Source organism: Ambystoma mexicanum, chromosome 9, assembly GCF_040938575.1.
Source record: "Ambystoma mexicanum isolate Mex_15411 chromosome 9, UKY_AmexF1_1, whole genome shotgun sequence".
NCBI lineage: Eukaryota > Metazoa > Chordata > Amphibia > Caudata > Ambystomatidae > Ambystoma > Ambystoma mexicanum.
Window position 1 is genome coordinate 1,547,599,657 of NC_090931.1, and position 8,232 is coordinate 1,547,607,888.

Sequence of the window (8,232 nt, forward strand, 5' to 3'; positions counted from 1 at the left end):
CGGCTCACCACTTAGCATGTTTGAGTGACAGCTAGGCTGAGTGAATGGGGGTTTTCTGCATAAAAGCAGGGCTTTGGGGACTGGAACTTTAGTCTTCTTCCTTTGACTGGTGGGGATAACCAGTTTCACCTTCTTTTCGCCTTCCTGAAGCATATCGTGGCTGCCTTGCCTGTGCCAAGCACCCCGGCAACCGGGATACCACGTTTTACCACTACCGCGAAACAAAGGGTAGTACCTTTAACCGGAAAACTCTGCGACTGGTTTCTTCCCTGGCAGTGCAACGACCTTCATCTTTCCTCCACGTCGAGATCTTCTCTTCCTCTGAACGACGCTGCGACTTGCACCCGCTGCCAGGAACAACTGCCCCCACTGGAGGATCCTTTCCACATAAGGTACCGTGTTCCGCCTGGCTTCCCTTGCAACTGACTGTACGGGGTAGATTTAGCCCCCGGCTTTCAAACCTGGGTTAGCCTGGGACACCCTGGCTAAACTTTTCTGAGCCTATCTAAATCCTTTTTGAACTCCCTGCAAGACTTTTAAGCCTGTTATAAGTGTGATCTTGGTTGCATTTGTGCCCTGCTCTCTCTAAGAGTGGGCCCGGCCTATGAACCTTGGCTCACAAGTAACTTTTGACTTTCCTGCCTTGCTAAAGTGTTCTTAAATATTAGTGTGGTGTAACTTCCTACATTCTGCCTTTTTCCCTCCCTTTTTCGTTAACTTATTGGAGTGCCATCCGTAGTTAAGCGCTCACCTCTGTCTGGAAATAAGTGGTGTTAGCTAAGACTTGGCTGATAAGGAATAAGGGATGTATATATATTAATAGTAACTGTGGTTTGAAGTGATTTACAATAAGAGTGCTGGAGTGTTTCAATAAGTGTGTTTTTAAATACATAATTATATACCTTGACACCAAAGCTGGTCTGTGTTTGCTTGTGCTATTGTATCTGAGTGCCTATTGTGTATACTTTGCATACTGCCTAACTCTTCTTGAGGGAAGTCTGACTGCTCAGCCACAGCTACCAGGTAAATCTGGGTGGTACAGACTGCTACCAATTGGGTTTACTGCCAACCACCTGTAGTCCTAAATATTTTGCAGTGTTCCCCAAGGGAACTGCACAAGTTTCTGCCTAACACTGGTGTACAGCAGTGGGATTTGTATTGAGTATACATTTTAGAGTGCTTAAGGATACCTTAGTGCAACTAACCACAAAGCTTAGCACTGAAAAAGTAATCTTCTAACATGTCAACTATGGAAAATTATAGTCAAGAGTCCCTTGCTACAAAAACTGCTGATTGTTTAAGAGTTCTCTATAAGCATAAGAATCTCATGACTAAAGGCAAGAAAATGGAATTGATAGAAAGGTTGTTAGCTAACCAAAGTCTGGATGATGGTTCAGAGGAACCTACCATGCCAGAAAATGTAGATAACAGTATAGAAATTGATATTGATCAAAATGTTGATAATCTTGAGGAAGAGTCAGAAGAGGAGGGTGAGGCTGCTGTGACTGTCCCCCCTAGGTCTCTGTCTGCTCTACCTGCTGTACCTACTGGACCTTTGCCAGGTCCCTCACTTAGTCCTCAATATCTTGAATTAGAGAAAATGAAACTGGAATTAGAGTTTAAACGAATTAGTGCTCAAACAGAACAAAAGCACCAAGAACTTAGGTTACGAGAAATGAAGAAATTGTCTGTTGATAATGCTTCTACCTCTGGCTCCTCTAGAAGTTCCAGTCCTAAAAGACCCTGGATGCCTAAGAAATTGGTTGGTATGTATGAGCCTAAATTGGATGTGTTGGATTGGTTGTCTCTGTTTGAATATAACCATGGGCTCCAGAACATCACAGGAAATGACTTACTCACCTGGTTGTTCTCTAGGCTTCCCCCTGTTGCAACTGATGTGGTAATGGAGTTGGGGGAGGAGGATAAGAAGGATTATGAATGTGTGAAACTAGCTTTGATAGCTAGATTTGGGAAGACCCCTTCCCAGTACCTTAAGAGGTTTAGAACCCTCAAAAAGCATGATGGTACCCCTTAGTCTACCTGGGTGAGTGTGAAGGGTTGAAAAACTTAGAGGGATGGATTAAGGGTTACAAAGTGAACACTTATGAAGGTATGAGTAATCTTGTAATGTTGGAGTCAATTTATTATGCCTGCTCTCCTGAGCTCAGACAGCACTAGGCTGACTCAAGGGAATTAGATTTCAGAAAACTAGCTAAGGCTGCTGACTTGTGGGTTGCCAACAGGGCCACTCACAAGGATTCTGGGGTAACTCAGAAAAAGGAAGAGGGAAAACAGCCTAAAAAGGACTCCAAAGAGAATGCTAATACTGCAAATTCCAAAGAGGGCCCCAAACAAAACCATAAGGATAAGCCACAAGGGAAACCGTCCCAGACCAGAAGGAGGTCAGAACAAGCCTCCATTCCAGCGAGCCTTTGGCTCATGCTATGTTTGTAAGACTACTGACCATGTGAAAGGAGATCCCAGATGTAAGGGTAAACCTCCAGGGATCCAACTTGCCTCCTTAGCCTTTGCTCAAGAAGAGGAAGTCCAAATGGCAAGTGGAAACTTTCTATTACTGGCTGATGAACCCATTGGTGTCTCAGCCAGTGTTTCTTTAGTCTCTCTGGGGTTGTGGGAACAACAGAATTTAGATGTATATAATTCTATCCCAGATAATACTAAAGGGTATTATAAGGACAGTGTCCAGGTGAATGGTCAGGGGACTCCTGCCATTAGGGACACTGAGGCCAGCATAACTGTGGTGGATGAATCATTTTTCAAGGCAGAGGATGTTGCTAAGGCACCCAAATGCCTCACCAAGTTAGCTGGAGGGCCTGTGCAGATGTGTCCCCAGTTACCAGTTCTCATCCAGTGCAATGATATGACCGTACAGATACCTGTCAGTGTACAACGTGAGGTGCCAGGAAGGGTACTGTTGGGTAATGACTTGAAGGCTCTTGGAGTTGTGTCACATACCCCCAGACCTCCTAGTAAACGGTTACAGGAGCTAACCAAAGCTGCAAGGGAGAAGACCTTGAGAGGTTCTTCTCAGGAGATGATGAAGAAAGATATCACTCCTCCTCCACTGGAGCAAACTACTGCAGTCTCAACCAGATCAGGAGCCAAGGGGCAACCCAAGACTCCCAGGAACAAGCCAGCAGCAAGCACTCTAGTGCTTCCAACAAGGACTTCCCCTAGGTTGTCCAAAGTTACACCAGTAACCCCACCTCCAGCTGAGGCTGAGAGGGAGGTACAACCCTGTGTGGTTGAACTAGACTCTGAAGAAGAGTTAATAGGAGGCCCAGACCTTATTGGAGATTTAGATCCAGCTGACCATCCTGAGCTGCAGTCTTTACTGGCAGAAGGTGGGCCCAGCAGATTAGCTTTCCGTAAGGGACAAAGAGAATGTCCAACTCTGGAAGGTCTCCGCCAGCAGGCAGCTTCTCAGGCTGATGGGCAAGAGCCTGGGAAGTACCGGTTACACTGGGAAGATGGCTTCTTCTACAGTGAACCAACTGAGTCTGAACCTGGAGACTACAAACGCCTTGTAGTACCGCAAGAAAACAGATAACAGTTCTTACAACTAGCCCATGAGATACCTTTGGCTGGTCACTTGAGTTTCAAGAAGACCAAGGAAAGGCTCTCTCTCTACTTTTATTGGCCAAAGATGGGGGCTGAAGTAGATACATATTGTAAGAGCTGCCATACCTGCCAGACTTCTGGTAAGGTTGGTTCCAAGAATGTGGCATCTTTAGTGCCTTTCCCAGTTGTGGGAGTCCCATTTGAGAGGGTAGGGATTGACATTGTTGGTCCCCTTGATCCCCCAACCTCCTCAGGCAACAGGTTTATCCTTGTTGTAGTAGACCATGCTACTAGGTACCCTGAGGCAATTCCTATGAGGACTGTTACAGCTCCGGCTGTGGCTAAGGCCCTCCTTGGCATTTTTACCAGGGTTGGGTTTCCTAAGGAAGTAATCTCTGACAGGGGGTCGAATTTTATGTCCCACTACATGAAAGCCATGTGGAAAACCTGCAGAGTTACTTACAAGTTCTCAACAGCATACCACCCCCAGACAAATGGGTTGGTAGAAAGGTTCAACAGAACCATGAAGAGCATGATAGGTGCTTTAGAGGAACCCCTTAAACGAAAGTGGGACCTTCTACTGCCATGCCTTCTCTTTGCTTATAGAGAAGTCCCTCAGGAGGGAGTAGGTTATTCTCCCTTTGAGCTTCTTTATGACCATCCGGTCAGAGGTCCATTGGCCCTGATCAAGGAGGGGTTGGAGAGTGCTCCTTCCCCCAAGCCAGTCAGAGTGACTGACTATGTGATAGGTCTCCGAAGGAGAATGTCACACATGATGGCAGAAGCAAGTGACAACTTGAAAGCTGGACAATCTCTGGTCAAGCATTGGCATGATCAGAAGGCTAACATGGTCGAGTTTACTCAAGACCAGCTAGTTCTTGTGATGCTTCCAACAAGGGAGAGGGCCTTGCAAGACAAATGGATGGGACCCTTCAAGGTTGTGGGAAAACTTGGAGAGGTCAACTATCTGGTGGATCTGGGCAAACCCAGGGAAGCTCCCAGAGTCTTCCACACCAACCGCCTCAAGGCCTATGTCTCTAGACCTGAAGTAGGAGCCTTGCTTCTAGCTTCATCAGAAGAGGAAGAGGAGAGTGAAGCTCTACCCGACCTCCTGAGAGGCTTACCTTTGGACGAAAAGGTTGAAGGAGTTAATCTCTCTTCAGATCTGACACCTGAGCAACAGGAAGAGTGCAAATCTATGTTAAATCAGTTTGCCCCTCTGTTCTCACTTTCACCAGGCTTGACCCCTTGGGGACAGCATGATATACTCACTGGTGACTGTCTGCTAGTCAAAAGCAGAGGGTACAGAATGTCAGAACATGTCAGAACCGACATCAAAGGTGAGGTCAAGAAGATGCTTGATCTCGGGGTAATAGAGCCCTCTACTAGTCCATGGTCTAGCCCAGTTGTGTTAGTACCAAAGGCAGGATCCAAGGAGTTGAGATTCTGTGTGGACTATAGATCTCTTAATGCTGTCACAAAGACTGATGCCCACCCTTTGCCAAGGACAGATGAGTTGGTGGATAGACTTGGCGCAGCCAAGTACGTCAGCACATTTGACCTTACGTCAGGCTATTGGCAAATAGCCCTGACAGACCATGCCAAGGAGAAAACTGCATTTTCTACGCCAGTAGGCTTATACCAATTCAAGGTTATGCCTCTTGGACTGAAAAATGCACCTGCTACATTTCAAAGGATGGTAAACCAAGTTCTAGCTGGGATGAAGGACTTCTGCATGGCATACTTGGATGACATTGCAGTCTTCAGCCACTCCTGGGAGGAACATGTGAACCTCCTAGGACACGTTTTGCAGGCACTTGAGCAGGCCCATCTGACTATCAAGGCAAGTAAATGCCAGATAGGACAGAGTAAAGTGGTCTACCTTGGGCATGAGGTAGGAGGTGGAGAAATAGGGACTTTGCTCAGCTGTGCAAAATTGGACAACACCTACTACTCAGACCCAGGTGAGATCCTTCCTAGGCCTCACTGGGTATTACAGGAATTTCATTGAGAACTAAGGGACCATAGCTCCTCCACTGAATGTAATCTCTTCTCCAAAATTCCCTAAGAAGGTCAAATGGAATGAGGAGTGCAATCAGGCCTTTGAAACCCTGAAGAAAGCTCTTTGCCAAGCTCCAGTACTGAGAGCTCCTGACTACCTGCAAACCTTCATTGTACAAACTGATGCTTCCAATGTAGGAATAGGTGCAGTCCTTAGCCAACTGGATGAGAAGGGTAGGGAGCACCCCATTTGCTTCATCAGCCGTAAACTGAAGGATCCTGAGACAAGGTGGGCAACAATCGAAAGAGAATGCTTTGCTATTGTGTGGGCACTGAAGAAGTTTAGGCCATACTTGTATGGTTCTACTTTTGTCATTCAGACTGACCACCAACCCTTGAGATGGTTAATGCAAATGAAGGGAGAAAATCCAAAACTATTGAGATGGTCAATCTGCCTGCAAGGGTTTGATTTCACCATTGAGCACAGGTCAGGGTGTCACCACCAAAATGCTGATGGTCTCTCTAGGATATATGTCATCGACTAGAGGTATGAGATTCATCCAGGAGTGGATTAAATCCTCCTGTCCCTTAGTCTGGGGGGGGGCGAGTGTTAGGGAGAATTCTCTGTTTAGGCTGAATTTCCTAACCTAGTGAGTCCCCCAGCAGCTTTGCTGGATTTTTGGGGTTTATTCTTTTCTCCTGCCAAGAGTGAGGCTCTTTTACTCCCACTCTTGGGCATGATTTGAGTGTGTTTCTTTGACTCTAGATGTGTTTAATGGGCTATCGGGTATTTTACCCCATAGGGCTTCATGTGTTTTTGTGATGTGTGTTACACAGCACCCTCAGTGCAGTAACACAGGGGTGTCATAGTGACCCCCAAACATAGACTCCATACCCTGGGACTGACTACCGTCTCCTAGGGCCTGTAAAGTCACCATTGACTTTACTAGTCTCAAATTCTGAAAAGAACCAGAACAAACCATCATATTGTGGACGTACTGGCCGGGGCAATTCGATTGCCCCGGGGTCTGTTAGTCGAGGGGGCACGTCTCCGTCCCCCCTGATCGAGTTTTGGCTGGTGGCAGTGGATACTACTTTTTATATTCAACCGCAAATATATCTCTATGGGATTTTCCCATTGTTCGAGGCTACTACCTTTAATTATTTAATTCCGATAGCCTCGAACATACCGCCGGTTTATTTATTTAATATTAATTCACCGGTTGGTATTTTTTGCCAGAACTCGATTCTAAAATGGCGTTTGTGTTCTCTTCTGTGACTCCAACCCAAGTCGAGCCCTTTGTTCCACTTTTTGGCGGGCTTCTCCACAGAAGCCCTCCACAGTGGTGCCACTCTGTCTGGGGTACTTAGAAGGGGGGAGGGGGATTTAGGCACCCTGGACTGAGTCGCCTAGGCAACTCAAGTCGCACCCCGTCCTGATTGGCCCAAGTGGTGAGCTGGCCGGCTCACCACTTAGCATGTTTGAGTGACAGCTAGGCTGAGTGAATGTGGGTTTTCTGCATAAAAGCAGGGCTTTGGGGACTGGAACTTTAGAAGTCACCACAGGACCTAAGAATCCGACGAGGGAGAATCTGAGCCGACCTGCTACGACGACACCACCGGTGGAGCCCTGCTGAACCGTCTCACCACTTTTCCCAACGACAGAGGAGATCTCCAGCCGGAGAGTCTTCTTCCTTTGACTGGTGGGGATAACCAGTTTCACCTTCTTTTCGCCTTCCTGAAGCATCTCGTGGCCGCCTTGCCTGTGCCAAGCACCCCGGCAACCGGGATACCACGTTTTACCACTACCGCAAAACAAAGGGTAGTACCTTTAACCGGAAAACCCTGCGGCTGGTTTCTTCCCTGGCAGTGCAATGACCTTCATCTTTCCTCCATGTCGAGATCTTCTCTTCCTCTGGACGACGCTGCGACTTGCACCCGCTGCCAGGAACAACTACCCCGGCTGGAGGATCCTTTCCACATAAGGTACCGTGTTCTGCTTGGCTTCACTTGCAACAGACTGTACGGGGCAGAGTTAGCCCCCGGCTTTCGAACCTGGGTTAGCCTGGGACACCCTGGCTAAACTTTTCTGAGCCTATCTAAATATTTTTTGAACTCCCTGCAAGACTTTTGAGCCTGTTATAAGTGTGATCTTGGTTGCATTTGTGCCCTGCTCTCTCTAAGAGTGGGCCCGGCCTATGAACTTTGGCTCACCAGTAACTTTTAACTTTCCTGCCTTGCTAAAGTGTTCTTAAATATTAGTGCGGTGTAACTTCCTACATTCTGCCTTTTTCCCTACCTTTTTCGTTAACTTATTGGAGTGCCATCTATAGTTAAGCACTCACCTCTGTCTGGAAATAAGTGGTATTAACTAAGACTTGTCTGATAAGGAATAAGGGATGTATATATATATTAATAGTAACTGTGGTTTGAAGTGATTTACAATAAGAGTGCTGGAGTGTTTCAATAAGTGTGTTTTTAAATAAATAATTATATACCTTGACACCAAAGCTGGTCAGTGTTTGCTTGTGCTATTGTATCTGAGTGCCTATTGTGTATACTTTGCATACTGCCTAACTCTTCTTGAGGGAAGTCTGACTGCTCAGCCACAGCTACCAGGTAAATCTGGGTGGTACAGACTGCTACCAA